This window comes from Leucoraja erinacea, chromosome 3, assembly GCF_028641065.1.
Source record: "Leucoraja erinacea ecotype New England chromosome 3, Leri_hhj_1, whole genome shotgun sequence".
In the NCBI taxonomy this organism is placed as follows: domain Eukaryota; kingdom Metazoa; phylum Chordata; class Chondrichthyes; order Rajiformes; family Rajidae; genus Leucoraja; species Leucoraja erinaceus.
In genome coordinates, this window is record NC_073379.1 from 93,390,361 (window position 1) to 93,409,671 (window position 19,311).

The window sequence follows — 19,311 nt, forward strand, 5'->3', positions numbered from 1 at the left end:
CTGAGCGTTTCCATCAAATCCCGTTCTTTTTTTCGGATATTGACTATTTGCACAATTTTACTTTTATTGTTGCATTTTATTTTTTTAAGGAAGCAGTCTCAGCAAACGATTGTACCAGACTTAAGACGGGAATTGCTGTATGGTTTTACAGGATGGAGATCTGAAAAGACGCTTGACTAATATGATTCGATAATTTTTTTTTTAACAAAATTGATGATTGTGGTATGATGCCGGCGTTTTACGCGGGGTTACATCATAACGACGCTAGTCTTTAGTTGGTTGGATTTAAGGAATCTCTGTCATGATTTTTACAACCATCGTGGATTTTTGCATGGCTGGCTGTCTTTAAAACAATGTTCAGATGAAATTTCGAAGTGCACTGCGACTATTGCCAACACATACCGTAGATCAAAGGTATGCTATCTTCCGGACTTTTCGTTTTAGATGGAATATGTTAATTGTTCTGTTGAATGCTAAATAGTCTTGGAAGCAAATGCAGAAAAAAAACGAGGTACTGCATTGAGAGCGATAAAGTACAAGAGACGGCAATTTATTGTAAAATATTAGAGATATGGAAGATATAGAGATATCCATATCTCTGGTCTCCCTCTCTCTCCCCTGAGTCTCAGTCTGATGAAGGGTCTCGACACGAAACGTCACCCATTCATTCTCTCCAGAGATGCTGCCTGTCCCGCTGAGTTACTTCAGCATTTTTTTGTCTGTCTTCGGTGCAAACCAGCATCTGCAGTTCCTTCCCGCAAAATGTATTTCAATACATCTCTTCATTTGCGGAAGATCGAGAATAATGTGTCCCATCGCGACAACAATTGCTGGAGACGTCCTGCATGTATGTCGATGTCTCAAATTGTGCCTCTGCACTTTATGTCAAAGATTATAGAGCAGAGCCTTTGCTTTATGTAACATGATGGGCTCCAGGAGCCATCTGGCTGGTGCCGGGCAATGAGCTCAGACAGGCAGCGCTCCGCAACCTACCCTGCTGGATGGAACCTCGCGCCGCCCGATTGACAGCGCGCGCCGCGCCCTTCGAGGCTAGCAACATTCCAAAATAGAACCCAAGTGACGTCAGCGGGCCAATGGGAGGCGGGGATCGGCTGGGCCGGGGAGTCAAGTCAGGTTGCGCGGCGGCAATTGGCTACATTGGGCCAGACTGGGGGAGGGTTGGAGTCGGTTGTTAATGCAGAGTAAGCAGTCTGGCTTTGCAGCAGCAGCAGCAGCAGCGGCATCACCACAACCGCCACCACCGGCTCCCTGGATTAAAGCCAGCAACGTACAGAATTAGCTCATTGTTCAATGCACTCCAACTACGGGCACTAGGGTAGACAGTAAACCTGATTTTTTTTTTGTTTTTTGTAGCTTTTCAAAAAGCTGACTGTACTTCGTTTTGGAGTTCAGTGATTATTGTACATTTGAAAAAAGAAATGCTCCCTAGTAGGGAGCAGAATGCAAATCTGCATGTAGATCGAAAGAGGTGCGGGCAGAGAGAGGGCTTTGTCTTGCAAGTATTGTATCGTGAAGCAATCTGTTCCGCAGTCGCGTCTTTAAAAATAATGATATTTAAAAATAACGATGTAGTTTTTGTTCGATCAGTACTGAATGGGTAGTGTGGGAGGCATTGTGCTATGTAATGCATACAAGCAGTCTTTTGTTCTTTCAGTCTTGCAGACCGACTTTGAACGGAATATTACGATTTTCTTTTAGCCTCTGCACATTTAAAAAAAGTGTTTTATGACACTGAGCTAGTCTGAAATTCGTTTTTTTGGTATTGCAAATGTTAAAGTGCTGAGGTTGACGATGCGCTTGGCAACGTCGTTCCGTACGTTACACACAATTTTTACCAAAAAAATTATTGTTTCTTTTTTCTATAGTTTTCTCCGTCTTGGGAACCGGGGAGATCTGTCCGTGGTGCCGCCTCTGCCAGAAAAGCATGCAGATAAAGGTACGGTTTGACTGTTTCTGACCAAAAAAAAATGTACAGTAGGTATGTGGTAATAAATCACCAAAACGAGCAAAATGCTTATTTGCACAATGGTGTAAACAAATGCCCTTACCTTGTTCACCTACGTGGAAAAATGTATATGGTTAATCATGACATCAATAAGCAGATGTTTTATTTTAATTGTCCAACCTTCTTAAGAAAGTAAATGTGAACAAAGAGCTGAAGCAAAACCTAGTTTTAATTTCTCATAGAATTTCCTTTGAAAGTATACTTTGTTTTCAAGAGGGCAAACATTATTGCCACTTTCCAAACAAACAACTTCCATTAACTAATGTTTCAATGTATTTAGTGTCTCCATATGATTAGTGAAGTAGCATAGTTCTCGAGTATGTGAATTCCTTATGTAGTATCTACAGTGAAAGCCTATGTGGAGCTAACTGCTTGCATTTTTATGATTCTTTTAATGTGCTGAAATATCCCATTATACTTAACAGGAGCTATATCAAATAGAGTTTGACTGAGTCAACACAGGAGATATCAGGGTCGATAGCCGAATGGTTGGTCAAAGAGATAGGTTGTAATAAATGCCATGAAAGAGGCATAGAGATTTAACAAGGGAATTCCAGAGCTTCGTGGTGGAGCAGTGGGAACACTCCAGGCGAGAATTTACTCTCATGAGTTAAATTACATAACATATACACAAGAAACTGGTCTGTTGTCCCAACTAATCTGTACTGGTGTTTTGTATTCCACAGGAAATCACCTATTCTACTTGTATCTTCTGTTCGTAGCATGTATTTTCTAAATTTTCTGTGCTTTGCTTTTATTGCATTTGTACTTTAAAAAAACATGCAACTGTGTATTTCTTGATTACTTTTCCTATGATTTTTACTAATACGATTGCAATACAAGGTTCTTTAATCACCTATGAATAATCAGGGAATTATACAGTATCACATTTTTAAACTTTTGACTCCAATCTGAAGGAAATAAAATATTGAAATAATCTCATTGTAACTATAAATTTTCAGTGTCCTTTCACAAATTATGAATTTGACATGCAAATTATGAATTTTTCCACCAGTTACTTCACTAATGTTGCCAAAAAGCTAATGACAATTCCCAACAAAATCAAAAGTCATATGGTTTTGAAACTTGCACATTGGTTTGGAGTAAAAAAATACTACAACCCCACCAGTTTAATATAGGAAACCTTTTGGAAAGTGACAAATCTTTCAAGAAATGTTTTAAAGGGGGGAAGAATAAGTAGAAAGTAAGAGATTTGGGGGAAACAATTGGAAATTAGGAGTCTTGATAACTGGAAAAACAGTGGCCACTAATTTTTACTGGGAAAGGAAGATATGGGATGTTTTGACTTTTGAGACTAGATGGATTTGGGATCAGAAATATTATTTGTGCTAAAAGTGTTGGAGTGATGGAAGTTAATTTATAACCTGCTGCCTGCCACGTGGTTCATTTATAACCTGCTGATAGTCACGTGGTCAGCTTTCCAGGGGGTGGGTGGGATTGACTGCTTATTAAGAGCCATATTACGAGGAGTGTGGGACTTTTAACTTAATACACATGCATTACTGAAACTTGGCAGATAAACTAATATGGGAGTACAATTATTGGATAGGAGATGAAGAATTGCCAGACAAATCTGGCAATAAGTATTGCAGCTTCACAGCTGCTTTCTTGAGTTGCACTGAAAGGCATTTGTAGTGGATGTTGTTTTGGCAAATTCAATTTTCAAATGTTGGTGCTGCTCACTTGTTCATTACACTTAGCTCTCCGCAGATACATAACCATGCCATAGATATATCACACATACATGCTGCCTATGCATTGATAGGATGAATACAATGAACAACAGCTGGAGACTTGGAAATAACAGCAGTGTGCTCCTCATATATGCACTACTGCACAAAAAATAACACTGGTGAAGGCTGGACCTGCCACATTGATGATATGCCACAGTTTCTATGTCATAGAGCAACATGTCACAATGCCCAATCAGGCCATATCCGGTCAGATGGCTGCAAATAATTGCAACAATATGTACTGTTTGCAAGGCCTATTTTTTTTTGCATTTGGTTAGTAACCGTCACTTTAACTGCAAAGATCAACCTCTAACTCAGAATCATTCCAAGACTTTGCTGGAGAAAATATGCAAGATTGCTCGGTTAGCTGCACAAAAATCCAATAGATATAGAGAATGATGCTTTGCTATCTAAGACTGATACCGTTACCACTAAAGGGGTCAATCAGAATGAACAGGAGCTTGGTTTACTGGCTAGTACACAGATGAAGCTGTCATTGACTCCTTGCATGTCAATCAAGGTGCTCCTAGATCATTCATAAATGCTTGTCAAATGTAAGGGCTTGTGTTTCATCAATGTACACTTGTCTTCAACCTCAAGAACATCTTTCTATAGCTGCGCAAGCAATATTTATTCTATGGCAATCCATTCTTCCTGATATATCCACACCTCCAACTTGACTTACCAGCTGGCAACTGAGGATTGAGGTACCTTTTTAAAAAAAAAAAAAAAAAAGGCATTCGAAAGCAATTTAGTAAAAGTGATGTGGACTACTTTGCCTCCATAGTGGACATTAGGTGACTGCTCAGGAGCCATCTTTCAATATGCACTAAACAGGTTATCCAGTAAAGTGAACATCTCAGAAGCCTGATATATATCATTACCCAATGTGAAAGGTTACACAGACACATTGCTTCCTTGGATGCCCAGATTTCTGTCACCATCACCCACACAAACATTCTGCAAAAGTACCCATCATGCACAGTTGCTCAGTGTCAATAGATGCCTCCCTATTCCACAAAAGCTAAAAACTACTTGCCAGCCTTTGCTAAATAAGAATGTGAACATGTAATGTTGTGCAAGTTCAAAGAAGTGAAATTAATCAATTATGTTGCATAAACCCTCTCTGCAAACATTATTGTGTGATTGATAATGTTTACTATCCTCCATTCAAGAACACAAACATTTGTAGGTTTGCTAGTGATTGATGTTGCAGAGATTGTTGTACATCTTATCTCTGACTGTCGAGGATTCTTGGCCTAGGATCCACTATACTAGATTTTAATTGCATTAAAAGAGTGTAGTACATCATCCTAAAGTTACTTGGAAAAAGAGAGCTGTTAAGATTGCAACTGTCGATTTATGAGAGTTGTGGAACAGCACTGAGGCTTTCTATCAGTGGCATTGTTATCTAACTAAGAGAATCTAGCCTCACAGTTGCAACCTCAGCAGTCAACTCTTTGCAAGACTGGGAGGATGCTCCCAAGGGATTGGAGAGTTCTGTCTAGCCCAGTGAAGATATGGACACCGTCCAAAGCTGTGACCATCGTTCCTGACAGCGGTTTATTCAGGATTTCTCTTCTGGATACGGCGAAGTGTAATCTCTAAATATCTGCAGTTTGGGGGAAATCCTCATGTCTGCTCACTTGGGAGAAAATAGATGGTTTTCACAGCAAAAAGATGAAACTTTGGTGTCCTTTCTAATGTAGCTGTGAGCAGCAACTCGTGAGTTCTGGTAGAGATTAATGGCTGCAGCTTGGAGTGATGCTGAGTGCCGAATGTGGAACTCCAGAGGCAAAGTACGAGTAAACCTGTATTTGAGGTTGCAAGAGGTGCCAAATCTGGGTGAATACAATTATTTTTAATAGCAGTTTCAGGAGACTGGTTCTGTGAGTGGCCATGTTGGTTGTCTTTATGTGCTAGTTGTAAGCTGTCTTAATAGCAAGAGTGGAATTTTTCTGGTTCATTTCATCTTGTGGTTGTTTTTTATGGATAGAAAATTGGTTGGTAGACCGGAAACAAAGAGTAGGAGTGAACGGGTCATTTTCAGAATGGCAGGCAGTGGCCAGTGGAGTGCCACAAGACTCGGTGTTGGGGCCGCAACTGTTTACCATATATATTAATAATTTGGAAGAGGGAATTAGGAGCAACACTAGCAAGTTTGCGGATGACACAAAGCTTAGTGGCAGCGTGAACTGTGAAGAGGATGTTAGGAGGTTGCAGGGTGACCTGGACAGGTTGAGTGAGTGGGCAGATGCCTGGCAGATGCAGTATAATATAGATAAATGTGAGGTTATCTACTTTGGCGGCAAAAACAAGGGGACAGATTATTATCTCAATGGGAGAGGACAGTAGAGAAGTTTCAGGAGGTTGGGATGTGATTTAGTACGAATGGCAAGGATTAATCAACTGTCGGGTGAACTTGATGGTCTGAATTTTAAGGAAAATCATGTTCAGGAGCATTTAAAACCCACTGACACTGGAATGGGGAAAAAACAGGGAAATTAACCTAACAATACCGCTGGGTGTAGAACCAAGAAGCTGGCACTTGCATGAACAGGACATGTTTGGAGGGATATGGGCCAAACGCAGGCAGGTGGGTCTACTGTAGCTGGGACATGTTGGCCAGTGTGGGCAAGTTGCGCCGAAGGGCCTGTTTCCACGTGATATAACTCTATGACTTGGCCTTCATCTCGCTTAATTCAAGACTGGTAGGTGATTTTGGCAGAGAGTGAGGCCTGATTATAGTTAGTGATTATTCTCATTCATGAACATGGCTAAATTAGAAGTGCAATTGATATGCTGTGGCCTGGATTTTCATGTGGACATGCGATTTTCTTCTTTCACCAACATCATTAAACCAATGAGTTTAGACCCTGGCTTAAAGTTACCAGTCCAGTGTTATAACCACTACACTACCATGTTTATTTGATTGCTCCTGTACCCTGCATTTATGAAACAAGGATACAAAGGACATTTATTATCACATACACCAAATTGGTGTAGTGAAATTTGACTTGCCATTGCAGCACACGAATAAAGATAAGACACAACATTAAAGAATTTAACAATAAACATTAAAACATCCCCCCACAATGGTTCCCACTGGTTGAATCAAGGTATTTGGAGATGAGTCCTATGGGGCAGGAGCAGGCAAAAACAATGGGTCTGCCGGGGCAATCCTGTTTGTGGCGATAGAGCGGGCAGTGCGGAGTTGGGGCACGATAAGTTTGGAACCCGTGGAGAGGAGATTGCCAGAGGTGATGAAATCAGAAGCAATGTGGGATGATGGCCTGAACTGTGGGAATCACGATGACTCGCTAGAATTTAGAAGATTGAGGGGGGATCTTATAGAAACTTACAAAATTCTTGAGGGATTGGACGGGCTAGATGCAGGAAGATTGTTCCTGATGTTGGGGAAGTCCAGAACAAGGGGTCACAGCTTTAAGGATAAATTGGAAATCTTTTAGGACTGAGATGAGAAAAACATTTTTCACACAGAGAGTGGTGAATCTGTGGAATTCTCTGCCACAGAATGTAGTTGAGGCCAGTTAATGTGCTATATTTAAGAGTGAGTTAGATGTGGCCCTTGTGGCTAAAAGGATCAGGGGGTATGGAGAGAAAGCAGGTAAAGGATACCGAGTTGGATGATCAGCCATGATCATATTGAATGGCGGTGCAGGCTCGAAGGGCCGAATGGCCTACTCCTGCACCTATTTTCTATGTAGTGGTCAGAGCTGGTGCCTGGCCTCACCACGATAGTCAGCTTACCAGACTACAACTGCTCCTCCCTTGTCAGCGGGTTTGATAACAATGTTGGTATTGTTGCTGTGAGCAGAGGGATGTGCATTCATAGGGGGTGAGATTGGAGTGGGTAGGAGGAAAGGAAAATCAATGATTCAATAATACTTTAGCAGGCAAGGCAGTTGATGTTGCACTGACAGTTGCAAATAATGGCATAGTTTTCCTTCGACCAGCTTGCAGTTTAAAGGCAATGATGTCTAGCCGTGGGGATCTGCTCCATTAAGGCGTTATACAAGGGGCCAACATCCACTTGGGGGGGAAAAGGGAGCTGCAAGATCATCGGTTTCACCAGAAAAATGAATCAACTGTCTGATGCTGTTTGGGTTCAAAGGGCCAACTGATCCCTGATGTAATGGTGCAATGTGACTTGAACATAAAACCAAAGTGCTGGAGGAACTCAATGGGTCAGGCAGCATTTGCAGAGGAAATGGACAAACTTCTCCTCGGGACCTTCTTCAATTTTTGTTCTCTCTCGCCCGTTCTCAGGCACACACCCATGCTTATCTCTGTTCTTCCCATCTTTGTTCCTTTACACATACCACCCTTGTATACCCTCATCGCCCATTTTTGTCCCACTTCCCTTCCTGGTTGCCCACACCCTTCACACAGTGAATCCCTTCCCCTACCCCGTTCCATCTTCCCTTCATTTCTCCCTTAATGGTTTCCATTATCATCATACGGACTTGTCAGATTCCAGCAGTGGTAGCTTTTGTGTCCTCATTCATCACCCTCCAAGCAGCTGTCTCCACCTTTTCCTTCCCCTCCCCTCCCCCCCCCCCCCCCCCCCCCCCCCCCCCCCCCCCCATCTGGTTTCATTTTCATCTTTTTTTTCTCTCCTTGTCTGCTTATACCTATCACCCACCTCCCTTTATCTCCCCACTCTCAATCTGTCTCACCCTTTCTTCTATACTCTTTATACTAGCTATCTTCCCTCTGCACTCTTAGTCCTGATGCAGGGCCTCGACCTGAAATATGCGCAATCCTTCCAACTCTCACCCCTATGTTGCTCGATCTGCTGAGTTCCTCCAACTGTTTGTTTTTGCTCCAGATTCCAGGATCTGCAGTTTCCTTGTCTCCCTTGAAAGACATGCCTCTTATGATCAGACGCATTGAAAATAAAGCTGACTGAATCTAATGGTGCTTCATTAATAAAACAATAATTGATATAAATTCAAGAAATGCTTCTTGATTTCTCACCTTAAAAATATGAAAGGCACTATAAATACTGGAACTGCAAAGAAAATCATTGCATTAAATTGGAGGATTATCCCTTAATCATGAAACATACTCGCATTTATTTATTTTTTGAAATGCGAGTAGCCTATTTCTAATCTAAACCAAGATTTTTATTTTATTTCTAACTTGAAAGCAATGTTCACAATCTTGGCACCAGACCAGATTGAAGAGCTGCATATAAATATTCTCTTCCACCCTGCAGCCTGAAACCATCACACAGGATGCTTTATATTGGTAGGAATCACGTCCGTTCTTGTTCATGTCCTTGTTTGCCCTCAGAAGCTGACACACTATCCTGTGAACGGAGTGCTTTGGAAAAAAAAAATTTTTTGGCCGTCGTTAGGAATGAGGGTGGTCCAAATAAAATACAGTGCAATTTCTTACACAATATTATGAAAATTTGCAAGGAAATGTTTTATCCTTTTATAGGTTTAGATTATCTATATAAATAGAAATACTGTTTGATTCACCAAGGAGAAGGATATTGAATTATGTGAGGTAAAGGAAACTAGTAGAGTAGCTATGGATACTATGAGTTTCAAAGTAAAAGAAGTACTGACACTTTTGAAAAATATAAAAGTCTCCAGGTCCTGACAGGATATTCCCTAGGACATTGAGGGAAGTTAGTGTAGAAATAGCCGGGGCTATGACAGAAATATTTCAAATGTCATTAGAAACGGGAATAATCCCCGAGGATTGGCGCACTGCGCATGTTGTTCCATTGTTTAAAAAGGGTTCTAAGAGTAAACCTAGTAATTATAGACCTGTTAGTTTGACTTCAGTGGTGGGCAAATTAATGGAAAAGATACTTAGAGATAATATATATAAGCATCTGGATAAACAGGGTCTGATTAGGAACAGTCAACATGGATTTGTGCCTGGAAGGTCATGTTTGAGTAACCTTTTTGGGAAGAGGTTACTAGGGAAACGGACGATAGGGCCGAGATGGCAGTGGATGTTTGTCTATATGGTTATATGGATTTAGTAAGGCCTTTGAACAAGGTTCCCCCCCCCCCCCCCCCCCCCCCCCCCTTGGTTAAGAAGGTTCAACTGTTGGGTATAAATGCAGGAATAGCAAGATGGATTCAACAGTGGCTGAATGGGAGAAGCCAGAGGGTAATGGTGGATGGCTGTTTATCGGGTTGGAGGCAGGTGACTAGTGGGGCTAAACCAGGGATTTGTGTTGAGTCCTTATGTATGTTCCCTCATGTACATCAACCAACTGGATGAGGTGTACTAAGTAATCTGGTAAGTTTGTCAGATGAATTTTCTGATAGGGGGTGTTTTGTCATTGATATAAAGAGCAAGGAGGTTTTTCAAAGTCTACAGAGTGATTTAGCGCTGGATACATGATTTCAACAACCAACTATTTTTATACGAGTATGCTCTGTGGAGAGATATAATCACCTCTTTAACTTCAATGTATTGATTGTACCTCAATTTCAAATTAAGTTAGTTCACAGTATTATAGCCAGTGATGTTATATCAACCAAGGTTCAACTGTTCTAACATTCACTTGCAGCTGCAGTCTTTACTATGCTCTCCCTATACTTCATTCGGCAAAATACTCTTAATTATTTTTACTTTCTCAGGCCTAGAGATAACTGGCTGGCCTGCTACAGCAATATTCCGGAATGAACTTTGCTGACACATGATGTTTTGTTCTTGTTAAGAATAACCCGCATTGATTGCTTAATTATCTATGCAGATGTAGATAAGGCAGCTTGATGGCTAATTTAAACAGTAAAGTTGGCTGTTTTTAATTCATTCACAGGGTGTGGACGTTGAAGGCTGTGCCAACATTTATTTTGTATCCTTAATTGACCCTGAATAGGAAGCTTGCCGTTTCGAAGGCCAGTTTAGATTAAACCACATGGATGTTGTCTTTATCCTAGCTGGACGAGTTCAGCTGAATTCCTGCCCTGGTGGATATTAGTAAACAGATGGGATTTAACAACAAATTGCAAGTCTCATGATCACCACTATAGGATCCTTTATTTAGACTGGAATTTAAAATCCGACTACTGTGGCGAGATTCAAACTGGGGTTTAGATACTGTGCACTATGCATATTCTGCGTGTGTAGCATATTTTCCATATGCTAACTTGGCACTACTCCACTGAGCTGGACAATTGATCTTATCACTGTTTGCATCTGTAACAAATATTTTATGGAACGCCTTTATAACAAGTGCAGGAGCCTCCTTGCTTTTTTAGCTAAATGAGCGTCAAAGGGTACTTCCTAATGGCATTTTATTTGGCATTAATATATTTTGGAACTAAAGTTGTTCCATTTGTTACTTTTTTAACCACACATCGTGAGACGACCTAATATAAACAAAGTACCATGATAGTGCATTACCGAGTTAATGTTTGTATTTCCTTAAACATAAAAATATCTTAAGGATTTGCATTAGGCGCAACAAGGCGAACGTAAGATTTTTTGATTAATATTTGCTCCAATATCTGATCAGAACTCTTGAAAAACAGATTGGTAACTGCATAGATTTGTTAGAAATACTGTGACGGTGTAACCATATAACCATAATTGTTATATGGTTATATGGTCATAAGACATAATACAGACGGAAGTGTACAGTGTTTATTGGAATTCTTTACTTGAAACATAAGGATTTGCTTCTCCTCCAAACAATGAGTATTTCAATGTGCTTATAATTACTTTTTCAATCATCTTAGGTTTTTAACATTGTTATTTCATGTTATTCTATTCCTACATCTGAATGCTTGAACCAAATAATATCTCAATGTGAATTAAACGTTTGTAAGATCTGTGTGCTGTAGCAATAGCTAAAATTTGCATAGTATAAGTTGCATCCATGTGTTTTATCTGCTCTTTTCAGTTGTGTAAAATGTCAGTTTGCCTTTTACTATTATTTTAATACTTTTTTTTGCTCAGGCTTGGCAGAGTTTTGACAGGGTGGCGGCCATCTCATCTGGATACTGCTGAAGAGCAGATACAAGGATGGAAGTGTTCTTTCGGTAAGAAATTTAAGTGTGAACATTGAAACTATTGCAGGTAGTATTTATTGAATGCACCACTGGTCATCTCATTATTGTTAATAATCAGATTAATTGTATTAAACTAATTCATTTGGCAAAAAAAATTATGACTTGTTGACATTTCGGTTAATTAATTTAAATTAGTTGTAATTAAATTCAATTATATGAACAAAGTAATTGAATATATTAGATGGCAGCACGGTGCATTATTGTACAGTTGCATGTATTTCTTGCCTGGCAGGTTAACAGTTCTGTTTATTTACTGGGTTTTAATTTAGATTTTTGGTGATGTATAAAACAGTAGTTCAAATCTGTCACTAGTCAAGCACCTCTTATTTTCACTTACATTTAAAAACATAGAAAATAGGTGCAGGAGTAGGCCATTCGGCCCTTCGAGCCTGCACCGCCATTCAATATGATCATGGCTGATCATCCAAATCAATATCCCATACCTGCCTTCTCTCCATACCCCCTGATCCCTTTTGCCACAAGGGCCACATTTAACTCCATCTTAAATCTAGCCAATGAACTGGCCTCAACTACCTTCTGTGGCAGAGAATTCCACAGATTCACCACTCTCTGTGTAAAAAAATTATTTTCTCATCTCGGTCCTAAAAGACTTCCCTCTTATCCTTAAACTGTGACCCCTAGTTCTGGACTTCCCCAACATCGGGAATAATCTTCCTGCATCTAGCCTGTCCAACCCCTTAAGAATTTTGTACATTTCTATAAGATCCCCCCTCAGTCTTCTAAATTCTAGCGCGTACAAGCCGAATTATGGCTAAGCGTTATAATCAACATCTTAAAATATGAAATAGTATTTAGCATATGCTATTTTAATTGACCAAAGGGGAACTCGATTATCAAATTTCTCTAAATGAAAAACCAAGTTATTTTGAGCTTGCGTGACGTTTCACAGATACCCTTGCGCTTCTTGTGCGTGCACTTCAGTGGATCATAAGCATAATTTCAGTGTCCTTATGGAATAATACTTCTTCTATTTTCTGGAACTGCATACAATACTCCAAATGTGGACTAATCAAATTCCTTTAAAGCTGCATTATGACTTCTTGGCTCTTCTACACACTGCCCGACCTATGAAAGCAAGCAGACCACATGCCCTCTTTATTACCCTAAAGTTGCCACTTTCAGGGACTTACGGAATTGAAACGTACCTGATAATGAAAGGTTTGGATAGAGTGGATGTGGATGGATGCATCTAACAAAGGGAGAGTCTAAAGCCTAACGGCACAGCCTCAGAATAGAAGAATGTTCCTTCAGAATGGAGATGAGGATGAATTGCTTTAGCTAGAGGTGATGCATCTGTGGCATTCATTGCCATAGAAGGCTGTGCAGGCCAAGACATTGGGTATTTTTAAAGCGAAGGTTGATAAGTTCTTGATTAGTAAGGGGGTGGTCAAAGGTTATGGGAAGACAGCTGGAGAATGGGGTTGAAAGGGAAAGGTAGATCACCCACGATTGAATGGTGGAGTAGACTCGATGGGCCTAATTGTCTAATTCGGTTCCTTTGTCTTTTGGACCCCTCTATACATCAATGCTGTTAAGTGCCACGCCATTAATTATATATATTTCCCCTTGCATTTGACCTCCCAAAGTACAATACCTCACACTTGCTTGGGTTGAACTTCATCTGCCTTTTTCTCCAACCATTTCTGTAGCTGATCTTTATCCCGCTGTATACTTTGACATCCTTTCAGTCCAAGCCACCAGCAATCTTGCATCTGCATCTGCAAACTTACTAACCAAATCATATATATATCATCAACAACAACATAGGTCCCAGCACAGATACCTGCAGAACTCCACTGGTATCAAACCTCCATCCTAAATACTGTGCTTCAATTGAGCAGATAAATACCCTGTATGTTCATTGCCAGTGGCTTTAATTTTTTTTTTAAATGATTGCATAAAAATTGTAATGGAATGAAGGGTAAACATTACTGCCAAACCGAAGGGAACATATTATGTAGGTTATCAAAAAATAACTGCATAATTAGCATAATGTGACAGAACCTTGTTTTGTTTAGGGGAGAATTTTGTTTGTGTATGTGTATTAATGATTTTTAATTAGCATAAAGTTCACCAAAAAAATATTATTTTTACAAATAGATTTTGTATGATATTACGCACTTTTAGTCATCATGTGCCATGATGCTAAGGTACAATTTATTCATTAAAAATCTGACACTGTAATGTGTTAAATATTTGCTATTGAGGACAAAGCTTCTTTAGGTATAATTTCTTAAACAAATTGATTTTTGTTTTTCTGGCATTGAGTCACTGTACTATACAAGCTATGGTTTATTTCCATTTGATGAATTCATTATCCAGTGGACCATATAAGGATTTAAGTCCTTTTTTGTGGGATCTGTTCAAGAAAAAATGTTTTTGCAGCTGGAAGGAACTGCACAATTCCCCTTGGATGTTAGCCAGGACTTTAGCCTGCCTCTCATAACATCATTTGATCATTCAGTTGTAACTTAGCTACAAAACTAAAACTCCTTTTCCCTAGATTATTATTAAATTACGTACATTTTCACTGCCCTCTTCGTACTTTTCATGCAGATTTTGCCAGAAGATGATCAGTGGATAGTTTTTGTCAGGGAATAGAATCCCATTAAGATTTCAATTGCATTTTTAGAAAAGCACGAAATATTTGGAAAGCTTTCCTGGAAATAGTTTCCCATTTTGTATACAGCTTTTTCCATACCCTCCAACAAATTTCCCTGTTTCACAACAGTGCCAAAGAGTGAAGCCCAGGTTTTCCATTTATGGCCCAGTAATGATTTTGACTTGCTTCTGAAAATTCTTTGATAAAGTGATAACCAAAGGTGCAAGAAGGGCAGTAAATGTATTTAGAAATGTTAACTGTTTGAAACAACATGAAGTTTCAGAATTTCCCATGATCAAGAAATTACAAGTTGAGGTTTTTTATTAACATGGAGTTCCTTCACATTGATTGTTTAAGTAGGAACTGCAGATGTTGGGAAATCGAAGGTACACAAAAATGCTGGAGAAACTCAGCGGGTGCAGCAGCATCTATGGAGCGAAGGAAATGGGTACGTTTCGGGCCGAAACCCTTCTTCTCCCCTTCCACCCCCACTCCCCATCAGTCTGAAGAAGGGTTTCGGCCCGAAACGTTGCCTATTTCCTTCGCTCCATAGATGCTGCTGCACCCGCTGAGTTTCTCCAGCATTTTTGTGTATCTTCCTTCACATTGATGTCCCTCCAGTGTAAGTACAAATGAGAAATATTCACTCAATACCTTATCCATCTCATGCGCCACCATACATAAATGAAGTGTTGATCACTAAAGGTCCTATTCTCTCCCTAGTTACTCTTTTACCCTTAATATACTAGTAAAACCTCTTTGGATTTCCCCTTACCTTACCTATCATGGCTTTCTTGTGTCCTCTTTTTGCCCTCTTGATGTTCCTCTTTTGTGCTCCTTTGTCCTCTATACTCAATGGATTCAGTTGCTGCCAACTATCCCTGCACAGCACAGAGCAGGTGATTTCATCACCAACATTTCAAGAGCTGAACCACACAGAATATATCACACAACATCAAATGTTGTGTGAATGAATCTCTTCTCAACAACTGTTTGGGAATATTCATTATCAAAAGATGGTCAATGATGGAATAGGCAGGAGGGTTTGAATAGGTTAGTGCTTTAAAAAAAAAACCAAAACGATTTCTTGTGTTATTGTGGCAGGAGAAAACAGATTTTTCAGTTGTTGAGATATCCAAATAAAGGGTTCTCAGAGATAAGAATAGTTACTGGCACTGACCATGTATTGGATGGTTTCATTTTCAATGTTGCAATCACAATGAAAGTAAAGGTTTATCTTTAATTAATGCGGTAATTTGCTTTCCTTCCCAATTTTTTTTTTGTGTTACAATATAAAAAACCTGCTTAAGGAATTATGCTCTATATTATGTAATGTTACATTTTTATTAAAGGGAATACTTCCGACCATCCACCAGGAAAAAAGATGGCTTCAAGTTGAGGAACAGTAAAACTGAAGTCTTGCTCACGACTCCTTCAATGGATGCAGATTTATATTTTGCTGAAAGAAGATGGAGTCCCTCATCTTTCACTCATTTTTCTTCCATGGGTTTTGAGGTGGCACGCTTACAAATATGTTTTTGTTCATTTTTTTAATTTTTTAGATAAAAACTAATTGAGGGGTCTCTGAACCTGGCTGATTTTAAATCATGGATAATAATACAACAAACAATAGTTTTACCAAACTGGAAACACTAAACTGTACAAACTGAACAACCATGCTTGCAACCAATACAGGTGGGCCTTCTGGCCTTGTCGTACCATGCAACATATTGTCTTCCATTACTACATTAGAAGTGCATAACCAAAGAGTTAACTTTTACATGTCACTTTCTCATCATTAAACAATAGCATACAAAGACTGAGAGCCCCCTACATATTATTTCAATACATTAAGCTTGTTAGTTCATAATGTATGTCCAAAATCTTCAATTGCCTATGTAACTTCATATTTTAGCTCTGTAAATTTTATGTATAGAAATACTGTAATAGTATGTAATGCATTGTTTCCTAGTGGTAACTGATAGTGGTGCTGCTACGGGATATGAGACACTGATGAATGGTGCTATTTTGGATTTTAAAACATGCTCCTTGGCAAGGTAGCTCTGATGGATTTTTTTTTTAACCGTTCTGAGAGCATATTGATGCTTTTCTGATTGCTTTCAATTTTTTGGACTTGAGTGACTGGTGGCTTTAATTTTGGATTTATTAGGCTAGGAGCAGTACCTATTGACTGAAGAGTTGAATTGCAGCAAAATGGATGCATGACAGTGCCTGAGAGAAAAAGGGGACAATTACAGCATTGCAATCTTGTCTTTTTTAAATTGCTTTCTCCCTCTAAGCACTTTAATAGTTCTAAGAAATCTTTAAAAAGCATTTCTTTTAAATACTCAGCTGTAGGTTGAGATAGTCATTTGTTGTTTTAATTATGTCCTTAGTATGCAAAGTCTATAACCATGACTATAATATGAGCTGCAGTATTCTGCACATTTCAGACATATAAAAATAGGGTAACTAGAAATAATGAAATGTTTGGAACAGAAAACTGGGACATATCCATAGAATAGAATACACTCCTATGACAAAGTACAGAATGTGCTTTTGGAAGACTCTTTATTTGACAGAAAATGGATCGTGGAATATATTGCCAAACATGGGAGACACAGAACCCTAATCTCTTTATTGTGGGAGGCTGTTTCCCTCTTGGCACAATTCAATAAATTGGAGATGGGATTTTTAAAATTATCACTAAGTACCAAGTCAAACTTAGTCTATAAGTAAACCTGATGATGTTAACTTTTGATACTCTTTAAGCTTTTACAGTTAAACAATTATAGATGCAAACGGCATGTAAAAATGAATTTAAGGGAAACCTTTTGACTTGGTATCAGTTATGACATTGATCAATCTACAGAGATACCCAATCGATTGGATTTAACAATTGACTGTGAAGCTGATCAAGTCTAATTTCGGCACGGACTAGAAGGGTCGAGATGGCCTGTTTCCGTGCTGTAATTGTTATAATTGGCTGCCTATCTAATTGTGGATTAAATGTTAGTGTTCTTTTGCAAATTTTATTTTTCCAAAGAAGCTCGTCTTCATTTTTGATAAAGAACAAAAATAACACAAAATACTCATTGTGAACAAGGGGACAAAGTAGAATGAAAAGGATGCTTGCTGTTTTGTGTTTGCTCCCTTTCAAACTAAACCATATAGTACCACCAAATATGAGATGCTGCTGTGTTAGATATGGTCTGAAAGCCCACCTTAAGAAATATATTAATGTCTCTTTAGCTGTTCCTTCCATTCAAGCTTTCCTGCTTGTTCTGAAATATTCCAGTTTCTGACTGTTAAATGCTGATGCATGTAATCATTATTTACTGTGTTTAAACATTACGGTTGAAGCTGTAACTAACAAAGTAGGCCATTAGTAGCATTTAGCATATGTACAAAGGTTATACTTTATGATAATGAAATGATATGACATGTTTTAATGAAAATGTGATCTTCAATTGTTTTACTGTTATATGACATATACCCAGTATATCACTATTTTGTGTTTTAGTAGAATTCAATAAATATTAATCGCAATTAAGGTTACTGTACAAAGTGCATTTATTTATTTATTTTACAGTTACAAATGTTCCTTTATACATCCGATAAGATCAAATCACTTGAATAAATTAATCTTCCAAAATTCTTGGGGATTAAATGCATTATACAGCCAGCAAAATATGAACGTTTGAGGTATGCAAATAGTTGCCACATAAAGGGCACTTACGAAGTATCCCGGCCGGCTCCTCCTTTGCTCTCTCTCCTCCTGGCGGATCCCCAACCTGAGTCCTCCATTGTTCTTCCCCCCCTCTCCCACTTATGGTTCCCCTGCGCTCTCGTCAACTGCCGACCATGAGTCGACCTGCGAACCTCCCACCGACCTGCAAGGTGACGTCGGCTGCGAGCGTCCACCGAACGTATATGTTGCACGATCAGGTCAAACAGTTGTCTGCCAGAAAGGAGCAATCGGGTTACCATCATTTAAATACACAACATTAACAATACTTTACAATGGTTGTTTCTCTTCTGGTTATTTCTTTTATACCAAATTCAAGCTTCTGCAGTGATAAGGATCAGGCAACCCCAGTTTCAGTGATTGTGAATTAGTTTTTATCGGGAAGCAACAAATGAAGGAGGATTTGGACATCTATGGTGAAAATGAGATTGGATTTTTAAACTGGAAAATACTAAAAGTTGTAGAGGTATTGAAAGAGTTGAGGGTGTAAACATTAAGAATCCAGATTATGGAGAACGAAAATATCAGGATATAATGCATTTGGAACTATGGAGCTAGAACAGGCTGGAAGGGGAAGTATATCTGAACAGTTCTGTTTATAAATCTTGGAAATGAGTAGAAGTGGGATGTGTGGTTAGTGTCTATGAACTTCGAATCTGGATGGAAGATTTAGAGGCGAGGTCAACGATAATTTGGAAAATGATGGCTTTCTGTTTAGTGGTGGCATCTTAGTCCAAGACGCTGATGTCAGAGAGCTGATTGAAGGTTCCAGAAAGGTGAGCCCTAGTTTGCCAAGAAATACTACGTCTATCAATAAGTGTCATGTCAGTGGGAAGAATAGAATGGTACAATTTTGGTGCAGGGTAGACTGGAGTGAGAAGAACGGAATACTTAATGTTTGGTATTAAACCAGTAGATAGCAATGAGAAGCTGAGGTATTCTAAACAATTCTACAAAAAGGAATCGCTGAGCTGGGAAAAGACTCCCGACAAAGCAATGGACACAACGGGCATCATGCTGAGCACAAAATCCATTGAAGTGAGATTTCGAAGAGGCTCAAACTGACATGCTTTCTGTAAAATACAACTTCC

General features: G+C 39.2%; 1 long non-coding RNA gene across 1 annotated transcript; it reads left to right on the plus strand.

The window, feature by feature from the left end:
* Positions 1-1,173: 1,173 nt before the first annotated feature.
* Positions 1,174-18,025, plus strand: LOC129695842 (uncharacterized). The gene is made up of 4 exons (XR_008723234.1): positions 1,174-1,336; positions 1,887-1,957; positions 11,737-11,819; positions 15,825-18,025. It is a non-coding gene; the product is annotated as an uncharacterized LOC129695842 (long non-coding RNA).
* The last annotated feature ends 1,286 nt before the right edge of the window (positions 18,026-19,311 follow it).